General features: G+C 43.4%; 1 protein-coding gene across 1 annotated transcript in view; it reads left to right on the forward strand.

Annotated features, from left to right (window-relative positions):
• Positions 1–23,504, forward strand: part of Lmx1a (LIM homeobox transcription factor 1 alpha) — a 147,964-nt gene that overhangs the window by 76,256 nt on the left and 48,204 nt on the right. The window lies entirely within an intron of this gene.

Below are 23,504 nucleotides of genomic sequence, written 5' to 3' on the forward strand. Positions count from 1 at the left end.
CTTGTTGCACCTTGCATGTTGCTTGTAGTGTTCATTTGTATCTCCTCTGCAAATTGCTGGTAATCATGAACACAGCTGTGGCATTTAACTGATTGCAGAATTTATAGCCCAAATCTTGGGTTCAATTGAGTCTCTCCCTTTATCTCACTTTCTCTTAACTCTTGTGTCTCCTCCCCTAAATTGGAGTTATCAACAATAACAATAGCCATATAGAATTCAACGTATGGACTTCCTATGTGTTTTATAAAATGTGTTCACATTTATTATCTTATTGATGTTATCCTCTCCTTTTTTGGGCTGTATTGGAGTTTGCACTAAAAGGCCTTGCACTTGTCACACAGTGACAGGTGCTCTACCCCTTGAGCCACAACCCAGTCTTTTTTGCTGCAGTTATTTTTCTAATAGAGGCTTGCGTTTATGCCTGGACCAACCTGCTCTGTGATCCTCCTATTTAAGCTTCTTGTGTAGCTGGGATGACAGGCACACCCCTACTTTCCCAGCTTTTCATTGGTTGAGATGGGGTATCACAAATTTTTTGCCCAGGCTGGTCTTTAACTTCTATCCTCCCAATTTCTGCCTCCCAAGTAGCTAGAATTACAGATATAAGCCAACATGCTCAGCTTTCCTCTCACCACTCCTCCCCCCTTTTTGGGAGACAGAGTCTTGCTATGTAGCCCAGGATGGATTTGAACTCATGACCCTCCTGCCTCTGTCTCCTGGGTGTTGGGATTACAGGTATGCAGCACCATACCCAGCTTTGTCCTCCTGTTTAATTTCATAGATGTATCTTTTCTCCAGCTATTCTCTTAAGAGCCAAAGAATTTATTAGAACAAAGGAAGATTTCCATTAGTCTTCTAATAATTTTTGCTTTTCTTTACAAACACTGAATGATATAGTGTAACTTTGTCCAAGGTGATTTTAGTGACCAAGCAGGATAAGGTGATGATGGCTTCATGCTGTGGGTCTTGTGTTCATCCTGGGTTAGAGCACAAGGTTTTGGAGCTTCTGGTGGTTTATCCTCATTAGGTTGAGTTATTAAGGTTACACATGCCAGTCCTTCTTGGGACCACAGGTGCAGGCTGTGTGTGGACTTTGCCAAAGACAGGCAGGGCAAGGGTGGAGGGCAGCTTCTTCTTGGGCATGGCTGTCTGGCTGAATTCTTTTTTTATATATAAAGAGCTCTTGGCAAGAGGCTCTTGGCATCAGAAAGGAGGAGCTTGTTGCAGCATTCAAACCTCTTAATCAGCTCATCCATCTTTTGATTGATTGGCAGAGAGCCTTTTCCATGGTGGTGCCATGTCACCACAAATGCATCGGAAGATGCATTGTTAACACTGTGGTCAGGGATAACTTTCTTTTCCTCTTTCCTGAGTGCCATCTCTCAAGACTCTCCTGTTCCTCCTCCAGGCTTTCCTCTGTATGTGTTCCATCACTTACACTTTGACTTTGTAAAACACTCAGGGATGTTTTTGAACAGCTGTGGGTGTTTCCTAGTCTGTCGGCTCTTACTCTCAGAGCTGCTTGGTGTACGGACTCAACACACACAGGCACACGCACATACTCATACGCACACATTGTCATCATGAATGTTCCAAAATCAGAGATGGGGGAGTATGGTCATTCCAGTTGCCTTCCCTGGATGCTGAATATTTTACCTCTATATTTTTCTCTGCCTTCCCACCTGTCCCATCCCTTCAGTGTCCCCTGCATCCCAAGAGCACTTGATGTGGGTAGCAGTTTTCTCTGTCCCTAGAGAAGGCTTGCTTGGTGTTTGGTGTCTGGATTTGCTATATGAAGGAGAGGAGGAGGTTTTGCTGAGGACCTGGATATGAGGAGGTGGGCAGTGATACAGAGCGTGGTGGAGGGGACCCAGCAGATTGGGGAAGGAAGTTATTGTGAGCCAACTAGAAGTTACCTGGAAGTCAGTCAGCCCAGTTAGATTTACTGTGACATCTTTTGGAATTTTTATTGGGGTATTTCTCACAAATGCTAATGAGCAGTTGCACTGGGCTCTCTAGAAAAACCCAGACAGCTGCTTATTGGGGGAGTTATTCACACTTGCTAATGAGTAACAGCCATTAGTGTAGAACTGCAAAGTCAAACAAGTGACAAGAGAAACCCAGATGCAAATTCCTTGCCTAGTAGAGGCCAAGCCTAGGACTCAGGGCTATTGGGTAGTGTGAAGTCTGGAAGAGTTGAGTTCTGTAGTTCTTCAGTGGCGATTTCAGATGTCAGGCTGGTTATGTTTGATCAATGGGCAGTTTCATTTATTGAAAACCATCGGGTTCCTTGCATTATTAACCCCAGAGATCCTACAAATCCTGTGTTTAAATTAAAAACTAAAACAAAACCAAAAAATCCTTGCTCAGGCAAAATAAAATCAGAACTTATGTGCCCCCAAGTAGGTAAGGAAATGGGAATTACATTCATTTATTGAAGGCCTACTGTGTGCTAACTACTATTTTATATATATGTATATATGTACACATATTTATATGCATATATATTACATATATATAGATGATATTGAACCCTCCAAATAACTGCTTAATGAGTTTTATTATCTCCATTTTACAGAAGGGGAAACTGAGGTGTAGAGAGGTCAATAACCCACTGTTGCCTGTGAATGGGGTCCTGCCAGTGTTTCACCTCTGGGAGAACTTTATTTTTTGCCTCCATGGCGCGTTACATCCGTGACTGCCATGGCAACAATGCCATAAAGTTCCAAGGGACCCAGCAGCCCTGAGGCTGTGGCTGGAGACTGCGTCCCACAGCTCTTTATGAGGGTGGCGACCATCCATCAGCCCTGCTGCCACTTCTAAGTTCTGCAGTAAATACCCATCCTGGAGGCCGGTGCAGGAAGGTGGGGTAGCTGAGGGCAGTTTGGTCACTCCTCAGCTCCCAGGGAGAATCAGCAGGAAGCCCTGGCTTTTCTGCCCATACTCCTAACCCCCGAATTAGTTTGTTTTAATTCAATCTGACCAACATTTACAAAGAACCTACTGAACACTAGGCACTGTGCTATGTTCTGGGAATGCCAAAATGTGTTGTTCTTTTAGAGGCAGTAGTACAGTGAAGGTGACAAATACAGTATTTATGAATTCCTGACGTGAGCCACAGTTGACCCGTAAAATACAAAGATGAAAGGGTGAGAGCGTGTGTGTGTAGAGGTGCTGAGGATGAGAATGGGGACATGGCCAGAGAAGGCTGTAATTAGACTTGAAAGGTAGAAAAGAGAGAAAAGTCACTTCAGGCACCAGAGCAGGTGTGTACTTCCCAGGCCCCAGGGCAGATATATCAGGCAAGGTTGAGATTACAAGTCCACTTTCCTCTGTGTGCCCAATTTCTGTATCTATAAAATGGACATAATTATGCCTGACATGTATGGTGGTCATGAGGAATAAATGCCTTGAGGAACAGCTCAGGCACATAAGGATTCAGAAAGTGTGACAGTGACAAGTGGCTATTGTCTCATCCTTGTTTGGCACTGCTTTACGCAGCTTTTGATGGTTTTAGTGCTCTTTTACTGGCACCTGATTTGTGGATGACCCACCATTTTTGCACCCTTATCTTGAACCCTACTTAACTCTTGTATGATACCTTAGCTTTTTGCATATATATTTTCTGACCTTCCAGCTAGATGTGACACTTCTCTTGGTTAGGACATCCTAACCAAGAGAATGTTTTTGTAACACCCATAAGGTGACAATTCAGTGGTGTGTCATAAATATTTCTTTATTATGAATAAGAGTATATAACAAAGTGCCAGAGTGTGTTTGGTGCTGGTGGTGGAGTAACATTCCTATCAAAAGAGACAAAACAGAGAATTAGGTAGGTCTCTGCTCCAGTTACTTGGGAGGCCGGATCAGAAGATGAGGTTGACCTCAGTGGACAGGCAATAATCCCTGACTGGTCGATTGACCTTTTTGACACATTTTCCCCCCCTTTGACTTGACTGTGTATTTGAATCAGCTGAATGAATGGGCTTCCTGTGCATGTAGACTGAGTGTCTGTTAGGAGGTGCCCACCAGGTACTGTTAGGCTCCTGTGAAGCTGGCCAAACAAGCTTTCCTCTTTAGACCACATATGCTACTCATCCTTTGGAAGAGGCCTGGGGAGTGAGTCCTGAAACATGTATGAGTCATTCAGTGACTGTGCTGTCTTCACACACCCCTCCTCCAGCTTGCTCAGAGAGGCCTCTGGCAGCCAGATACAATACATTTGAAGGACTTGCCTAACTAGTGAGTAGGAGGAATTGCTCTGGAGACTCCTTGGTGTGCCTTTCCTGAGCCAGGGCCTTGGGGGCTAAGGCTCCCCCAGCTCGTGTTTCCAGCTCGGTTGGTGCAAAATTAAACCACAAAATGTTTCTCCCGGGACGGGTGAGGATGTGGGTGCAATGTGCAGCCTGAGCTGTGGGAATTCCTACTTCTTCTTCATGCTGCCAGGATGTGCTTATTAATGCCTCTCTGTGACCCATAGAAGAATGTTCATAGGAGATCTAAGTCCTGCCTTCCTCCCAGCTGTCCATGCTGTTCAGGAACTTCCCTGGCTACATTCTATGCTGAGGGCCTTGTCAGCCCCAGGTTTACCCTCACTGGCCTCTTCCTAAGCCACATCATCAATAACTATGTTTCATAGACCCTGTACAGACCTCTAGCAAACCAGCCTGGCTGCTCTGGGTCCCCAAGCTTCTCTGTACTTCTTATTGGACAGTGGAACACAGCCAGCCGACTCCCCAGACCCTCCATCCTTCCACCCTCTCTTGCCATCATCTCTGCCCACCCTGTCCCCCAGTCTTCCTCATGGTGGTTCTTCATCCGTGCTGAGGGAGGAATTGCACCTGAGGGATGCAAATGTTTGAGCCCAATGGAAGTAGAGACAGACTGGAGGAAAGGGGAGGGGAGGGAGCAATGAACAAGGATCTTGTCCACAACTCCATTGAACCCTTGCATTGGTCCTGCTGCTTTCAATGAATGAATGAGGGTGGTTGATGCTTCAGCCACTGGTGTAACCAGATCTCTGTGGGCTTTTGAAAAATGGAGCTCTCTTCAGCAACAACTGTTTGCAATTAACTTTAACATATGGTGGAATTTGTTTTTGTGTCCATAAAGCATGATAGGCAGTGAGGATCTGGCAGGGAATGTACCGTGCTTGTCACGCCCCGTCCTGGCTGGAGGGAGGGATCTTTCCACTCAGCGTGGAGCACTGAGACTCTGGGTGAGCTGAATGGTGGTAGATGACTCAGCAGGGGCCTGCGCCTTCCCTCTGGTTCGGCACAACCTTTTTCTGCCAGACATTTCTACCTGCTCAGCAGCAAGGGAAAAGATTCTCTTGGCTTTTATTATGGGGTCAGCAACCTGTGGTCTTACTGACTCTTCTTGGTTTTGGTCAGTGATCAGCTCCTGTTCTGTTGGTGACCCTGTGCCTTCTACTGAGGGCTACCCTGCAGGACCCACATTTCTTGATAGTCACAGGGCAGCTCTGTGACTAAATCCCAGGTGAATGGGATGAGTTAGGAGGTACTGGGCTGCAAGTAACAGAACTGAATGATCAGTGGCTTAAATCCACAGGCAAACTCTTCTTACCAAGCCTTCAGTTTGAAAGCCGATGTTATATGTCATCAGGGGTACAGGCTGTCTTCCAATTCCTGCCTTCTTTCCTCAGGGTATTGGTGTCATTGTCCAGCTTGTCCCCAGTGCCTACAGATGGCATCTCATCTTTAGATAAGCTCCACAGTGAGAAGGAGGAGACCAGGACTGTGGCTTTCTTCAATGTTTACCTTGTACTCAGCGAGGAAAAGCCATCTCTAACCTGCCCCACAGACTTCTTGTTGTATCCCTTTGCTCAAAACAGGGTGAAATGCCCACTCTTGAGCCAGCCATTGGCAAAGGGGAAAAGGGTCTCCCTGGTTCAGATAAGTCACAGCTTATCTCAGGGAGGGGGAAAATTGTTGCCAAAACAGGCACAGTTCTCAATGAGGCAGGAGTGGTGTCAGGAAATGGCTATGGGTTGGGCAGCTCCAGTGGCTTCTGTGGAGATGCTGCCCTGTCAGGGAGGCAATGGTCAGTGATGCTGGAAGTTGCTGGGAGTCATAACTGGGAATTGGGGGTGGGTTGAGACCACAGTGATCCATTCTTCTCCAGGCTCCTCTCACATCTGTCCTGTGTTCTAACCTTAACAGTGTCTTTCAAACAGTTCTCTTGCCCCACACTGTCTCTCTGCTCAACAATGTGTAAAAATTCTTCATTTTCTATAAAATGGTTTCTATAAAACTATTTTATACAAAATAGTTTCACATCTGGCAGGAAGCACAGATTTCCTGTTTTATCTCCTGATGTTCCCTGCTGCAAAGCAGGTATCAGGGCAGCTGGTGTGTATCTCCTCTCTGCTTTACACTCCTTGGTCTTTGTGTCTTTACAACTTTGCTCACTCTAGAGTCTCCATTTGGTGTGGCTGACCCTGTCACTCAGCTGCTCAGATTCTTATTATTTAAGGCTCTCCTTTAACTTATTATTTCCTTAAAGAACACTTCCTTGATTGCCATACTGAAGGTTTCCCAGTCTCCTTTTGAATTTCAATAGCCTAGTTATTGAGCAACCTACATGAGCCACAGGGAGAGCTGATCAGGCACAGATGATCTTCTTGGAGTTTTGAGGCTGGAGCTGACTCTTAAAGTCTGGGGAAGATTTGGATGGGTAGAGAGAGGACCTAGCCATGCTGGGTAGCTGGGGACAGGATGAGACTTTTTAAGAATGCCCCAGAGTCTTCACTTTCTGACTGCTTCTTCCCTTTCAAATATCTCAACACTCTTTCCCCAGGAGCATGTGAACTTTGTTTTCAGCTACCATGTTGCATGGCAAGGTCAGAGGACAGTCCCCTCAACACAGAAAGGTCTATTGGATGGTATTGATCTAGAGGGTCACTGGGGAGCTGTCTCGTGGATCTAAAATCCAGACTTCCTTTGTTGCAGGAGCAGTTCCCACAATTATTTCATTAATTCACTGAACTCTGATCTGATGGAGTCTACCATGAGGATCTAAGTACAAACCCTGAGCAAACTAGCCACAAGGGGAGCTGATCCTCAGCAAGATATTCCAGGCACTGGGGTGGATAACACCCTCTGGAGGCAATCTTCAAATAGATTCCAACTCATTATCTTCTGTTCTCTTGTCTCAGAGCCTCTGTTGTCTGCAGTGTGTTGGGCGAGATGATGGGAGGATGTGATAAAACAGGAAATCCATCTCTGGGTAGCTCTTGGCCAGCTGTTGGCAGCTTAGCCAGGGATGAGGTAACAAGTCTAGACTCTTGACGTGCCATGAACTTGGGATGTTGGGGGTTTCTCTTTCTCTCATCTTATGCCTCAGTTTTCTATTTGGTGTATAGAAAGTACAACTCCCCTTCTGGGAATTCTTAAGTTGGTATGCCTGTCACATTGTCTTTGCAGTAGCTTTCAGAATTTTTCATAAAAATGTGAAACACATCAAGTCAGCTAAGACCTGGCTGTCTAATGATGAACTATTTTACCAGCTCCTCATTTGCTGCTGATGACTGGCGGTATGGGTATCACTAATCCCGTTTTACAGTTGAAGAGATTCAGGCTCACAAAGGTTATTTAGCTTGACTGAGGTCACATGGTCAATAAGTGAGACTGAGGACTTGAATCCAAACCTTTTGTTGCCCTTTTTACTACACCAAAGTTTCCCTTTAAGTGGTATTATAAAAAGACAATTTAACATAACTTCACCTTATTTCCTATTTGCACACATTGGAGGAAGATGTTGGACTGTTTGCTGGAGATCCCACTGAGATAGTAACAGTGTCCCTCATCACTGTTGCTAAGGTGTTGGTTGATACTGTGCATGCTGTTTAAAGTGTGAGGCTTAGTTTGTCCACTCACTTTGCTCACTCTTGTACCATCGACTTCATATTCATGATTGTAGTTTTAACAGCCCACAAACATCACAAGAGGGACAACCTGAGGGAAATGAAAATTATTTAATATTGGTATATTACACAGTCAAATAACAGGGCTCCAGTTCATGTGATATTTTGACTTAAGCCTGGCTCCCCTCCTTACTAGATCAAATAATCCAGAGTGGTCCAGACTTCATTCTTTCCAATTTGAGTTTCCAAGAGTTTTACCTATAGCATCCAGGAGGTTTTACTAGCTCCAAGTGAGGCTGACACACACTCCACGTGTGCCCTAATTTCCATCCAGTCCTTTCTCTTCACTGGCAGATATCACTTCTCTCGAGCCTCTCACACCAAATCATTCTGACCAGAAAACATCCTAAAATTATTCTGATCTTTTGACCCTCTATCCTCTTCCATCTCTACTCCATTTCTCTGTACTCTTTAGCAAAATGCTTTGAAAGAGATGTCAACTGTTGTGTCTGCATGTCCTCCCACCCCACTGAGGCCCTCTCCTAGGCATGCCACCCTTGCTGACCAGGGTTTTAACCTCATTTTATTTGGTCTGTCAGTATCACATGGCACGTTTCACAACACATTTTCTAAAAACACTTCACTTAGCCTCCATTCCACTTTCCTATTTTTTCTTCTGTCTCCCTGGTCTCTTCTCTGTCTTTGTCACCTCTTACCTGGAGTGTTTCAATAACCTCCTGATTTTTCTCCTCTGTCCTTATCCTCCCCACAGATATCTTTCAATACAAAAGTGACAGTGATCCATTAAAACTTCATCCTAGGTATGTATCCCAAAGAATTGAAAACAGGTACTCAAATAAGTATATGTACACACATATTTATAGCAGCCATATTCACCATAACATAAAAGGTGGATACAGTCCAAGTGTCTATCAATGTAAGAGTAGATAAACAAAATGGCTATGTCATACAATGGAATACTGTTCATCCATAGAAAGGAAAGAAGTCTTAATGCACACTACTAATTGCCACACCTAGGTAGACTCTGTGAGTGCAAGGAACCAGAAAACATGCTAAAGAATCTAGAAACAAACAGTCATATGTTATATGATTAAATTCATATAACACATCCATGATAAATATGTCAATAGGGACAACTTGATTGCTGCCCATGTTAGATGACAGGGAAGTGTCTGTGGGTGAGGAACTTTATTTTGGAATGCTGGAAATGTTTTGGGATTAGATGAAGTTGGTGGTTGGATGACACTGGAAATATACTGAATGGCATTGAATTGTTTGAAATGTGTTATATGAGTTCACTTCAATAAATCAGAGGGAAATAACGAAAGAAAGTTTAAGACTGGGGGTGTAGTTCAATGGTAGAGCACTTGCCTAGCGTGCAGAAAGCCCTGGGTTCCATCTTTAGTACCACAAAAGAACAAAAACAAACAAACCAAAAATATCAGCAAAGGAAACTTTAATTCACATGTCACTCTTCTGCAAAATGCTCCCACTGGCTTATAGAGGAAGGTCCTTTCCCCTGTGACTGTTCTCTTTGTGGGGGGAGGGGAGGGTTGAACTCAGGGCTTCACACTTGCTAAGCATGTACTCTGCCAGTTGAGCCACATCTCCAGTTCATTTTGCTGTGTTTGTTTTGGAGATGGGGTCTCATGAACTATTGCCCAGGCTGACCTCAAACCATGATCCTCCTATCTCAGCTCTTCTAACTCCTGCCCCTGCCTAGTCCATACCAGTCAACTGGACTCTGCCTTTTCTCCACCAACTTAATTGTGCTTCAGCCTCACAGCCTTTATACCTGTTATGCTCTCCACCTGGAATGCCCCTCCCACAGTATTGGTAAGACTCACTCCTCACCTTTTGCTCTTCAGTGAAAATTACAAGTCTCTCCCCCGGTACTTCCCATCTTCTTTATTCTTCCATGTGTCCATGGCACTAATCTGACAGTCCATTTAGTACCTGTTTATTTTTGATCAAATATTAACTTCAAAGGGCAGGGCTTTTTGCCTGGCTTGTTCACTATGATAGTCTTAGAACTTGGAATGTTGCCTTAGTATTAGCATCCAGAATAGTAGGTACTTAGTAAATAGTTGTTATAGGTATAAATAAAACCCTTTCCTTAAATGATTTGTAATTTGGGTTTTCTGACCTTCTTTTCAATAGTTGCTAGTCATGAGGATCGTTGTGTCTCTTTGTGAGGGTTGCTACAAAATCATAATTTCTCCGCAAATATGTCCGTAAGTCAGTTGGTCATTGAAGTTGTTTCCTGGATGGTGAAGATGTATTATGGGGTTTGTCTACCCTTTTTCTCTCTGCCACTCTCACAACTGCTGTTTGAGGAAAGAATCTTTTCTCCTGTTTTGGACCTCTTCAAGGGCCTCGGTCCATGGCTGTAAGTCTAAAGAACAGATATTTCAGTAATATTGACAAAGATCAGAGTTTTTTCCAGTGGCTTTTGTTGGCATGTCTGGGATGAAGGTTTGTGTATATACACATCCTTCTTTACAGTGGAATAAGGTGTAGGGTTGGAGAGGTACTCATGTTTGGTTACCAGAGTGTCCTGGGTGATGGTGGTAGTGTCTACAGTCCTTTGAAAGGTCAATACCAGCTTCTCTGCCTCTTCCTTTGCCCAAAGGGGAATAGCCCCTGCTTTGTGCCTGGCTGTAGGTAATCTGCCAGGCACCTGTTGGTGGCAGTAGTTATTTATCCCAGCAAGGGGACCTCTGGCTTTGTTTTGAGGCGAAAGAACAGGGCTTCCTAGATGCTCTTAAAATTGTGGCTTGGAATCTGAATGTTTTCAAGAAGCAGGAAAGTGGCAGACTCCCGAGACTCCCTGTCCTGGGTTGACACTCTCTGTCCAGTCCTACATTACTGATCCTGAGGTCTCAGAGAACAAGCACAGCACATTCATCCCTAAAAGCTTCTGCTCTCAAGACTTGTGGTTTGTGACACCCTTGCTTGTTATTATTTATTTCCATGGTGAGTAGAGATTGTTAAGAGTTTTTTCCCCCAAACTTGTGTCTGAAGCACACTAAGAAATCACCCTCACCTAGGTTAAGGGAACGTGTGTGCACACACATACTCTTGCCTGTACTCACATCTGTACATATAACTTGTCTCTCTGACTCCGAGGTAGGAATCCTGTTTCATAGGGATTCTTATCTCCTCCTGGCTTTTCCTGTTCTCTAATCCTCTAAATGGAGCTGGTGTGGGGAGCAGAGCTATATGAAAGGTGTCTAAGGTGGAAGTTATAGTGCAGACTTGCACATGGTAGTTGGGATTTGGGTTGGAGTTGGGGGTAGGGTAGGGTATGCTGGCTAGTGCTGCACACTTGCCATCATGCCTCTTGGTGTTTTCATTTTTTCCCAGTCCTCACTTGCTTCAGCAAGAGTTCCAAGGCTGATCCTCTCTTGGGTTATATCCAGCTTAGGCTGCTGGTCTCAGGGTTTGGGCTCTTCTTCATGGGTAAATCATTTCAGTGTGGTTGATAAAGTCATCCATTTAACGCAACCTATCAGGAGCTTGGGTTGATAATGGTGTAGTATTACCTTGTAGTCACATAGAGCTTTCAGTTTACAAAGTACCATCCTACCATCTGACTAGGACAACTTTGAAAACTAAGTTGGGCAGTGATGTAATGGCAAACTTGATTCAATTCCTGGCATTTTTGTAAGCCTCCTGTTTTCTCGCGTGTAAAATGAGAATAGGTTTTGAGCAGATGAACGGCATGATCTGTCTCCGTTCTTAGTATGATCATCTGGTTTGGTATATTGAAACCAGCATGGCAAGTGGCAGGAAGAAGCAGGTGGCCCATTGAGGAGCTTGTTGAGGTCAATCAGGGAGGATGAAGTGGCAGCAGGAGATGATGATAATGGTTAAGTTCTGGTTCTGTGTTAAAGGAAGAACAGGAGTGGCTTGCTGGTAGACTATGAGGAAGAGGAGTCATGAGAGATTCTGAGATTCTGTCCTGAGTCACAGAGGAGGGTAGGAGCCATACACCCATGGAAAGGGGAGGTTGTGGTTGGAGCAGATTTGAACCAGGGTAAGGCAAGGTGGGTGAGAAAAACCAAGAATTCTGTGTATCGTTTTATTAAGTTTGAGATTATAAATACCATACTATATATTGTAAGTATATGCAGTTAACATGTGCTTAATAAAAAATGTTTAAAGAATTAGAAATCCTAATTTGATTGGGTTGTTACACATTGTATACAGGTATCAAGTTATCATACTATACCTCATAAATATGTACAATTAAAATCATGATTTTAAAAATCAGAGGCATGATTGTACATACCTGTGATCCCAGATGCTCTCAAGGGGTAGAAATAGGATGATTCATGGTTCAAGGCCAGCGAGGGCAAAAGTTAGTGAGATACTATTTAAAAAACAAGCTGGGCATGGTGTTTCACAACTGTAATACCAGTTATTTAGGAGGTGGGTTTAGTGGATCATGGCCCAAGGCTGGCCTGGGCAAAAGCACAAGACCCTACCTAAAAATTAAAATAAAGCAAAGGGTCTGGGGCATGGGTCAAGTGGTAGAGCACTTGCCTAGCAAGAACGAGGCATTGGAAAGAAAGAGAGAGGGAGGGAGGGAGGAAAGAAGAGAGAAATGGAGAGAGGGAGGGAGGAAGAAATCTAAGTGAAGTTGTTGAGTGGGTAGTTGGATATACAAGTTTAATATAGAAGAGTGAGCTAGGGTGGAGATGGAACTGTTGAAGTCATTCAGTATATGCATAATATTTAAGGTAATGACCCAGGATAAGATTACCAAGGGAGTGAGTACAGATAGAGAACAGGACTGAACGTTTTCAGATTGGGAGATGAGGAGGAACTAGCAGAGCAGGAGTGACCATCAAGGTTGAAGAAAAACCAAGAGAGAAGGATCCCAGAGACCAAGTGCTAGACCATGTCAGATGCTACCGATGGGCTTAGCACGAGGAAGCCTGAACAATGCATGCAGCATTAGTGATCTTTACATGGCAGATTTGTTCAAAATGGTGGGATTGGGTTGGTCTTAAAAGAGTGGAATGGAGATAGCAAATAAAAGTAATTTCTCAAGGTTTTTTTTTGTTTTTTCAACAAAAGCAGATAACTGAGGAAGTAGTTCATGGAACAAATGAATCAAGAAAAGGGTGGGGTTTTTTTTTTTCTAAAATGGGAGAAATAAAACATTATACGTAAAATACATTTGGACAAAGGGAGAGTATATGATAGTTTTGAATAAGCATGAAGTGACAAAGTCTAGTACCTAAGTGGAGGAGTTGGTCCTAGATAGGAGTGCAGGGCAAACCAGATAGCAAATGACAAGGGGAGGTCTCCTGAGCAAGCCAGCATTAAGAGCTTGGAGCATAATTAAGAACTTGGGATAATTAAAAAGAGAACTTAGCCAGGCACTGGTGGCTCATACCTATAATCCTAGCTACTGGTGAGGCTGAGATTGGGAGGATCATGGTTCAAGGTCAGCCTGAGCAACTAGTTCTCAAGACTTCCTTCCCCAAAGTAACCAGAACAAAATGGACTGGAGGTGTGGTTCAAGTGGTAGAGTGTTTGCTTTGCAAGCATGAAGCCCTGAGTTCAAACCCCAGTCTCTCACACACAAAAGAGAACTTGTTTTTATCACTTAAAAGAACTCAAGAAGTAGGACATTCAGGGTTGGTACAGTTGTTCAAGAAACTTTTCAAGGTTCAGCTTTTCTTTTCTTGCTTTGCATTCTTAACAGGTAGCTGTCTTCCTCTTGGTGCCAAGATGGCTCTGTCATCTCTGGGTATTTCATTTAATTCCAGGCAAAAGAAGGAGACACAGTGAAGGGAAAAACAAATGCCTCAGCTGAGTCTGTCTCATTTTATCAAGAAACAGCAGTTTCTTCAGAATTTCCCTTTCCCTCAGTCCCACCCAGTAAGCCCCATGTACTACCTTACATGGACACTCCTAGCTGCAAGGGAGGCCTGGCAGATGTGATTTTCAACTGGGAATGCAATTCCCAGATTTTGATTCAGAAGGTAGAATACAAATACATCATTGTGTCTTCCAAGTTTTATAAATTTTGCGTTTGAAAACTACACATAAAATTGACCATTTTCACAGCTCAGTGGCAGTAAGTATGTTCACACATACTTACTATCCCTGTCCATCTGCAGAAGTCTTTTCAGGGTGCAGAACTGAAACTCTGTGCCTATTAAACAATATCATTCCATTCCCTCCTTCTTCTAGCCCCTGACAACAGCCTGTATACTTTCTTTTTTTTCTCATCATTTTTGCTTTTCCTCTCCCCTTCCTCCTTCTTCTTCCTTCCTCTTTGTCCTTCTTCTTATTTTTTTTTCTTGCTGCCCTTCTACTATTGTCTATGAATTTTATTCTCTAGAGAGCTCATGTCAATGGAATCAGATAATATTTAACTTTTGAGACTGGCTTATTTCATTTAGCATAATGTTCTCATCCTATTTCAGCATGTGCCAAAATTTCCTTGCTTTTTCATTATTTTTTTATTAAGATAAATTCATTGTATTTCCTTTCTTTTTAAGGTTGAATAATATTCCATTGTATGTATAGACTGCATTTCATTTATCTATTTACCTCTTAATGGGCAGTCAATCTGCTTTCACCTTTTTGTCTCTTGCAAATAATGGTGCCAAGACCACGAATGTATAAACATCTCTGAGCTCCCACTTCCAGTTCTTTTGGGTATGTGTCCAGAAGTAAATTGCTGGATGGTATGGAAATTTTGTTTTTATTTTTTGAAGAGGCTCCATACAGTATTCCATAGTGGCTGTACAGTTTTACATTCCCACTAACAGTGCACAAGGGTTTCAGTTTCTTCACATTCTTGTTATTTTCTATCTTTTTGATAGAAGCCACCCTAACAGGTGTGGCACTTTCTAGTTTTTAATTGGTCTGGGGGGAGAGTTGAAGAATAACAAGGGTAAAAAGACTGAAGAGTAAAATGAAAACATTAAGAAACAAGGACTGTTTACTTGCATAAGGCCAGACTTGACCTTATGGAGCTCTCAAGATACCTGAAGTCCAACTGGAAAGGAAGGTGACACAATCTCACAGGAATGAGGCTTGACCTGTGGCTTCTGTGTGCTGGCTCCACCACTGTGGGATTGGGGAGTTCAAATGAAACAGGGTACCCTGCTGTGGTGTTGCCTTTGTCCACTGTATGATGATAACAGAATCAGGTAGCAGAATCTGACCTCTGTAGGGCAGAGATGATCTGTGAGCTTGCACCTGCTTTGAGGGCCTTGAGCAAAAGGCATTCTAGAAATTCAAATAACACAGGGATGCTTTCCACATGGAAAGAGAAAGATTCTTGGCAGCTCTCTACAGCTTTCCTGGCGTTGGTGGGATATTTTAATTAGATCATCAGTGGGCATTTTCCTTTTTTGAGGTGGTTTCCATTCCTTGAGAATGGGAGGAGGAGGAAGAAGGTAGTAGTATCTGGCAAGGTTTTGGATATGCCTTTTCCTCTGCAGTGCACAAATAACTTAGGACTGTACTTGTTGGTCTTCTGCATGGATCTAGTTCCTAGTACAGTGCTCTTGGTATCAGCTGATTCTGTGAGGGGCCTTGGGATGTGAAAATATAGCTGTTTTTTTTTCTTTGAGACGTACAACACAATAATAATCATGAATGAAGAGTGATGGTGACCAAAGCAAATAGGACTCATGGAGAGCTCAGTGTTGCCCCCTGCTGGGATCACAGTCTTTCCCATCAAAACATCATCAATAATATCTTTGTCCCTCCTATGTCACACACACACACACACACACACACACGCACACGCACACACACACACACACACACACACACACAGAGCCCACATACATTCTTTGTAAGAATATACATTGTTTTGGCCACATGCCATGCAGCTAAGCCAAAAATTGTGGAGCAATAGGAATCTGTGCCCAGAATATCAGCTAAAAATATCTCCTTCCCCTGCTCTGTTGTTTTCTGTGTATGTTAAGAGTATCCCAGGAGGTTAATGAGGATAAGAGGAAAGGAAAGCTAGCATTTTCAAAGGAAACCAAACCTTTAGCTCCCTAAAAAGAAAACATGTATTTTCTGAATGTCTGCTTTATATTTCTTGCCATTTTGCATGTTTGTGTGGCAATACGGAAAGTCTGTAAGTTGTGCCACCTTAGCTTGACTTACTGGAATCCACCCTTTTACTGCAGTCTTTTACTCTACGGCCTGATTGGTAGGCAGAGTTTTAGATTTTTTTTTTTTTCAAGGAAGGAAAGAGGGAGGAAAAAGAAAGATTCTAAGAAGGAAAGAATCATTGTCCTACCTACCCTCTGGTCACTTATTCAGCTTCTCAGACATATCCACTCCCTTAAAAGCCTGAGGGATACATTTCTGTCCCTATCTGGACTATGCTATAGCCTCTTGTGTTTCTTGATCATTGACTGATTGTCTAACTCTGGATGGTTCTTTCAATTATCTTAGCTTTCCTTATAGTCTAGGTCATTGCTGCTTACTGGGCCTTAGTTTCTTTCCATTTGTAAAATGAAGGAAGAGACTGACTGATTTCTGGTGGCTTAGATAGGTAGGGGAGCAAGATAGGAACATGGATGTCTCAATGCAGGTCTGTAGTCAGCAGCCTTGGTAAGAAGTCATCTGAGAACTGAAATGATTCGGAGAAAGGGTCTGTTCCAGTTTTTTGCCAGATAATGTCAGCATTAACCAAATAGTAACTGTTGGCTCTGTCTGGTGAACCATGGAGCTGCTGACTTCCTGAACATATGCTGGTTTTAGGCAATGAACGTGGGTGCCACTCAACAATGGGTCACTAGTATCAATATTTGCCGTGGGCTAGAGCAGACCATGGCCATAGTTGCCTGAATGAGATTCACCCTATTTTCTCTCAAGTGTTTGGTCTTTCATATTTGTTTCTTGGTCTCTTCTCCAATGACATGAAAGTCCTACCGAAGTTTGATTTAATTTGTTACAACAATGAGGAACAGAGCTTTGAGATAGCATATAAAGTTCTATTTTTGGCTCAGTTGACCATCTTGAAATATATTATCTTACATAAATATTTACACGGGCAGATACATTAAATTGAATTCAGTAAAGGGAACTTAGGGCTACCACTTATGGAGAGCAACTAGTATGTGTTACATATTTTGAATACTTTATCTTATTTAATCTCTAAAGTATCTCATAAGATAGTTATGACCTCATTGTATAGATAAAGAAGCAGAGACTCCAAGAGAGTCTGTAACTTGTCAAGTTCATAGAGGCAGGACCAGGATTTGAACCCAGGTTTTATGAGATTTCTAAAGCCATGCGTTTGCACTATGTTTTGCTGACTGGAGCAGTCACAAGAAAAGGATGGAGTATACCATTTCAAGGGAAAACCACCCATTGCTAGTAACCTTTGTGATAGACGAAGAGCCCTGTGGCAGTGTTAACCTGCACTTCTTGGAGAGGCCAGCCTCATAGAGCCTCTGGGGGGAAAGACATCACACTCAACAGTCTTCTCTCTCACTTGTTCATCCCATTGTATGGTTCTCCAAGCAACTCCCCAGGAGCTGTAGTGAGACAAGAGACTCTCATTGGCTCTGCTAGTCACTTATTGTTTTCCATTTTTTTCATCACTGCCGTCTTGAGACTGTCTCCTATAGAAGATCCTGCCACTTCTATTGTCCCTGCAGACTTTCCCACCGCCCCAGGACCACGTGCTTGGTTGCTTATTGTGATGGTGTTGGCTCAGCCTCAAGGAGAGAGAGACCTTGAGCCAGCTGACAAGGTTGCTTGTGTCACTACTTCTAAGGCCACAAGCCACGCTTTTGGTTCCCAATACTTTTGAATACTCTTCTCTCACCATCTCTCCTTCAGTTTAGCCACATGGTCTCCCAGACTCCCAGCAGCAGATTTTCCAGCAGACAGTTTTGGCTTATGGCCAATCCTTGTCTCTGCCTGGATGACCTCAGTTACCAAGTCAACATGGCACTTAATGAATGCTGCTGTGCTGCCCCCTGGTGGATAGGGTGGAAACTGAGCACAGACTCAACTTGCTAAAGAGCTGCTCAGGACCCTCTCCTCCTTCTAAATCAAAAAGTTCATATAGCCGATCCTGGTGGCATTTGTGGAAAGGTATAATGATCTGTAGTATTTACTGCTCAAAGCTAGACATAGCTCTGATTTCTTTTTTTTTTTGGGAGGGGTGGCAAAACAGTACATCACAGTGGGCCCAAATTGGTATCAAGGTCGTTTGTGTGTTTATTTCATCCCCCTCCCCTTCTTTCTACCTGTTCACCTATGGTATGAAGACTTTGAGAATCTCACCTTAAGGACTGTAGGACTCTGGGTGAAGATTAATGAAGATCTTGGTCTTTCCAATGTAGTCCTGAGTCAGGAACTCAGCATGTAATGGGGGATCCCTTTATATTTTTGGTCAGTTCTCATGGATCTGGAAGCCTTTGCCCTGGGATAGCCCTGCATTTGCATGAGGTTGCAATGATTTGTCATATTCCTGCATGTGGGAAGTTTTGTCATCCATCTGGAGAGCAGATGTGGGGATCACAGGTGTCCAGTGTCTGGTGTGTCTAGTGGAAGATGGGGCAGGAGATAAGGGAGATTGCAGGAAGCCCAGGAAATTCATGAGTGAAAACATTAGATGTATTGATACTGAGAAGAAAATTAAGCCCCTGTTTGCCTCCTGGTTTTCCCTTTGATATATAGAACAAGAAGGCATTTTAGCCAATCATGCTAGAACTGTTGACTGGGTGTGTTGGTTGAGGTTATCCAGAGGAACAAAACAAATAGGATAGAGATATATGGGAGGAGGTACATTAGGAGTGGATAATGTGATTATAGAGACCAAGAAGTTCCCTGTTATGCCATCTGCAGGCTAGAGCACCAGGGAAGTTGATGATGTAACTTTCAGTCCACGGCTGAAGTTCTGAGAATCAGGAGGGGTACTGGTGCAAGCCCTTGAGTCTGAAGACTGAGAAGTTGGATGGTGCCTATCCATATTAGATAAAGATGATTGTTCTTTACTCAGTTAACTGGTTCAAATTCCATTTTCTTTTAGAAATGCAGAGATTTCCAGAAATAATGCTTTACTGGCTATCTGGGCATCCCTTAATTCAGTCAAAATGATGCCTAAAATTAACCATCACAGTTAGGTAAATCCTGTGTAACAGGCTACATGCAAACCCTACTCTGAGCCCATCATAGCAGGTGAGTCCTCAGACCTTGCAGGTCTTCTTGGTTCCTTTATACTGCCAGGCCTGTCCTCTAAGTCTACAGCCACCTCACCAAAAAGCTAACTTTTTGACATTTGTGCATTGTTCATAGCCTTAGTCCTGAACTACTAGCTCCACCCCTTCTCTTCTCATGCTCCTTTCTTTAATTCTCTCAGCCCTTGTCATTATGGTCTATCAGCTTTTTTGAGGCCAGTTTTCTCTCATATTTCATTTTAAGCTCTTTTTTGCTCCATCATCATCATCACCATTGAAATATTCCCCCTTTACTAAGGATTTACCATGTGTCAAGAACTATGCTACATTAGTTCAGCTTTCTCTGAGACTTTATGAAGTAAGTCCTTTCATTTTTCCCATTTTATTAATAAGTAAACTAAGTCATAGCCTGATCAAAGTCACATAGCTAAGTGGTAGAATAGGGATTGGGACTTAGGTTTATTTGATTCAACCTTATTGCCTCCTTGTGCTACAACTCAGTCTCTCTCTGGATGAGTTCCCTCTGCATTGGCTTCCATTTCTGCCTATTTTTTTTTTAAAATGGCTACCCAGTGGATGTGGTTCCAGCAAGAATGATATAATTTCCCATTGTCTCTGGAGTCAGAGTAGAATCTCTCATGGTGGTGTTGGGTCAAGGAAGGTCTTCACACTATTTGCTCCTAAGCCTGATTCATACAAGAGAGAACTCTTTCAAGATTCCTTTAGGTTCTTGCGGTCCATGAACTGAGTAGCTTAAATGGACTAACATTGTTTTAAATTCCTGCCTTTCACATACCTACATGTGGGCAGCAGAGCCTCAGGTCCTTTAGTTAGGCCCAGGGACTTCCAAGAACCCTTCCATCAACCAAGGCTGCCATCTCAACTTCTTGACCCTTCTACTCTGTATTCTCCTATGAGGACAGCAATAGAGAGGAGTGGGATTAAATCTGTGATTTAGTGTAATAATAAATAGAAGAAATAGCAAAGTCCTTGACACTGAGTGGCAATCTATAAAGATTAAAATCCCTTTTTCTAGTCCTGCGTGAACTTCTTTTCTTTCTCAGTAACACTAAACTGTGTTCTAACTGTGAGGACCCCAGTGAGTTCAGAATGGTGGAATGGTTTTCCGAAGATCAGACAACAGGCACCAACATCCAGGTGCCATCTGCTGTCTTGGCTGTCATCGTGCGGTTACTGTTAATTCCTGCACTGCTGGAGCATTACCGTTGCTTCCCAGGTCCTGTGTCTCACTGCTGCTAACTTACCTAGAGTAACAGGTACCCTGGTAGTGCTCAGGTGTGAAGCATCCTCTCTGCCTTTGAGACCTGGTCTCTTTAGCTACATGACTTCCCAACACAAAACAAAATGGGAGTGGATTAAGAAGTTATTTATCACGGCAGGTTGCAAACATGTTTTAGGAGCAAAATACTAGTTTCCAGAAGATATTTTTTCTGTGAATTGCGCGTGTGTGTATAATCAAGCATACCTGTGTGTGCGACTATCTGTCTGTATGCATCATCTCTCTAAATTGTGACTGTTTTATATTTACATATAGTGAATGATATGGTGCTGGAAAAATTTTTGTTTGGAGAATTACCGTAGCATGACAGTGTCCAATTGAAACACTGTCTGAAGTCCTGGATTTAGTTGTAGGCAATTTAGGCTGCTCTGGTTGAAAGTGGAGAGTAAGGGAATAGAGATCCACTCCTCCCCATCCTCTAAGTTCTTGGCACAATCCTGGACTTGGGCAGTACTTTTCAACTAAGAAATAGAAGATAAGAAACCCAAGGCCCAATAAGTGGCTTTTCTGAGGCCCCTTGGTAAAGGTAGAACCTTTGAGCCCAGGTCTTCCCATTCCAAGTCCTATGCTTTATACCTGAATCAGGTCATTTGTCCTTTTCTTCTTTGCTTTTCCCTTGTGACACCTAGCACAGGGCATGGTGGTAAGGTCAGTTATAAGAAATATAGTTCCATTTGTGTGATCTTGGCCTATGGTGGCGAAAGGTTGTGAGGCCCATGGCTTGGTCTAAGGAATGTGCTAAAGGTGATGAATGATGAGTGATGTGCTCTGAGTCACACTGTTTGGACGTGGTAGGGCCTGTGAACCCAAGCTGTTTCACCAAGACTAACAGCTGTGCATCTGAGATTGTGGCTCTACAAGAAGTACAATCAGGGCACAGAGTGGAATTTCAGCCAGCTTCTTCTTCCCTGCCTGGCACACCATGTGGAAAAGAGAGCAGGAATAGGGGAGAGAGAGGAAAGGAAGAGAAGACAAAAGATTCTGTGACAACTCACCTAAGCCAAGAGGATGGGTCTTTCCTTTGTGTGCGTCCCAGGTATTTCTCTGTACATGTTTCAAATACATCCTACTGCAGTTGTTCATTTAGAACCTGCTGGAGAATGTGGCCTATAAGGACAGGGGTGGCCTTATTTGTCAACGCTTTCCCCACAGAAGGTGATCAGTAGAGGAAGGACAGTGCTGAGTGCTTAGTCTCTGGATGCTTTTCCATGAAGTAGATGCCATGATTCCCATTTCACAGATGAAGGAATGAGATACAAAGAAGAGGTAGTGGATCATCCAAAGAGCATCCAGAGGTAGAAGAATTTATGATGGTGAGAAAAGTTGGGTGTTGTTATGTCTGCTTAGATGAGCTGACAATTCTGGAATCCTTGCCTAGCTTTCCTGGGCACAACAATCTGCCGGGCTCTGAACTCAGAGTGAGGTCTCATTAGCATTCAGAGGGGGAAGTAACCATGGGGGACACATTCAGAGCATTAGGAAGAGACAAGCTGTGTTTTAATTATGACCTGGACTTTTGAACAAATCTTTCTCTCTGCTTGTCTAAGCCTTAGAGAAAACAACTTGTGGGAGGTGTGCAGTCAGCAGCTGGGTCCACAGTGGTACCAGTACAGCTGTGTACACATCTGGCATCCAGGTGGTAGACTGATGCTCTTTTTCTCCTTGAATTGAATGGGGTTACATGAGCCAAGGTAGTAAGGTGAGGTTGACCTGGTTTGGACTTAGAGAAGGAGAACTGAGGGAGAGAATGGAGAAAAACAAGACTGCCCCTCTCTTCCAGTCTATAATCCCCAGTGACCATGACCACTTCAGGATTTGAGCTCAGGCAACTCCCACCACTTTCTGAGTCAATATGGTGGGCTTTCTTTGTTGAGCTCACTCCAATCCTCCCTTCATCCAACTTGGGGGAAATTTCTGGAGTGGGGGATGAAATTAAAAGGGGAAGGAAAAGAGGAGGAGATTAACAGGGTAGAAGTTAGACAAGCACAGATGCTACCACCTGCTGTTGCTGATTCTCAAGTGCTTGTTGACTCCCTGAGAGCATTTGCCTTGAGTCTGTTTAACAGTCCATTCTGGGGGAAGGGGAGGAGAAGCAGGGCTTGGGACAAAGGGCCTTTGACCAGCTCCTGGAAAAGCCTTTATTAGTTTGCTCAGGTTGGCAAACAGTGACTAGGGACTTGGGACCCAGTGATGAGCTTAGATTTTCTGCCCAATGCATGGTGTGTAGCAAGGAGGGAGGGAATAAAGGCAAAGATTTGAAGGACTGGTGTGCTCAGAGGTTCACAGGAAAACCACACAGGACAGCTGGAGACAGGGGGAGGGCAGGAGGGAGGGTGCTGTAGCTGGAGTTCTGGCTTATAGGCCCCAGGATAGCTTGCTAGTGGTGAAAGCAACATACCAACCATTTGAACTCTCCCCCAACTTTACGCCTTGTCTGAGGTTGAGCGGCACACAAGAGGGGTATCAGGATAAGTATTTCTGTGGTGCTTCTAATGACCAAGGGCAGAGAGAATGAGTGTAGTAGCTCCAAGCATGTGTTAAAAGTCAGACAGTACATGCATTTCCACTCCTGCAGACTGGCACCTGTCCTGGGAGGCTGTTCATGGTGGCTGTTAGAATCATGGGAGGTGATTTCATTCCCTTCTCCAAGCTTTTGCTTCCTTCAATCAAAGAGTTTGAATGGTCTCCCTCTTGTGCCAGTCTGTGTGACAGGCCTCCTTGGAAACTCCTTCTTAGCTTCGTCTTCACTTCACCCTAAAACTCATCCCCTTTACCAGCAAGCTTCCAAGGTAAGCACACTGTGTAAGTAAGTATGTTTGGAGTCAAGCTAGTACAATTTTATGGTTGGGAAGTGATTAAAAATCACAATTCCTTATATATGCTGTAGCTTTATATCATTCTATTTTATATCCGTGGGACATTGCTTTGTATTATTATGCTTTTAGTCTGTTTCTTAAAGACAAATCCCTAAGGGTAGATATTATTTATTCATTTATTTTTTTGTTTACTGTTCTTGCACAAGCATTTGAGGTCTGTGGAGTGGGGATGAATTTGTCTTGCATCCTTCTCTGCTTGTTACAATGCCTGACACAGAGCAGACACTCAACATATA

The sequence above is a fragment of the Castor canadensis genome, chromosome 11 (assembly GCF_047511655.1).
Source record: "Castor canadensis chromosome 11, mCasCan1.hap1v2, whole genome shotgun sequence".
Lineage (NCBI taxonomy): Eukaryota > Metazoa > Chordata > Mammalia > Rodentia > Castoridae > Castor > Castor canadensis.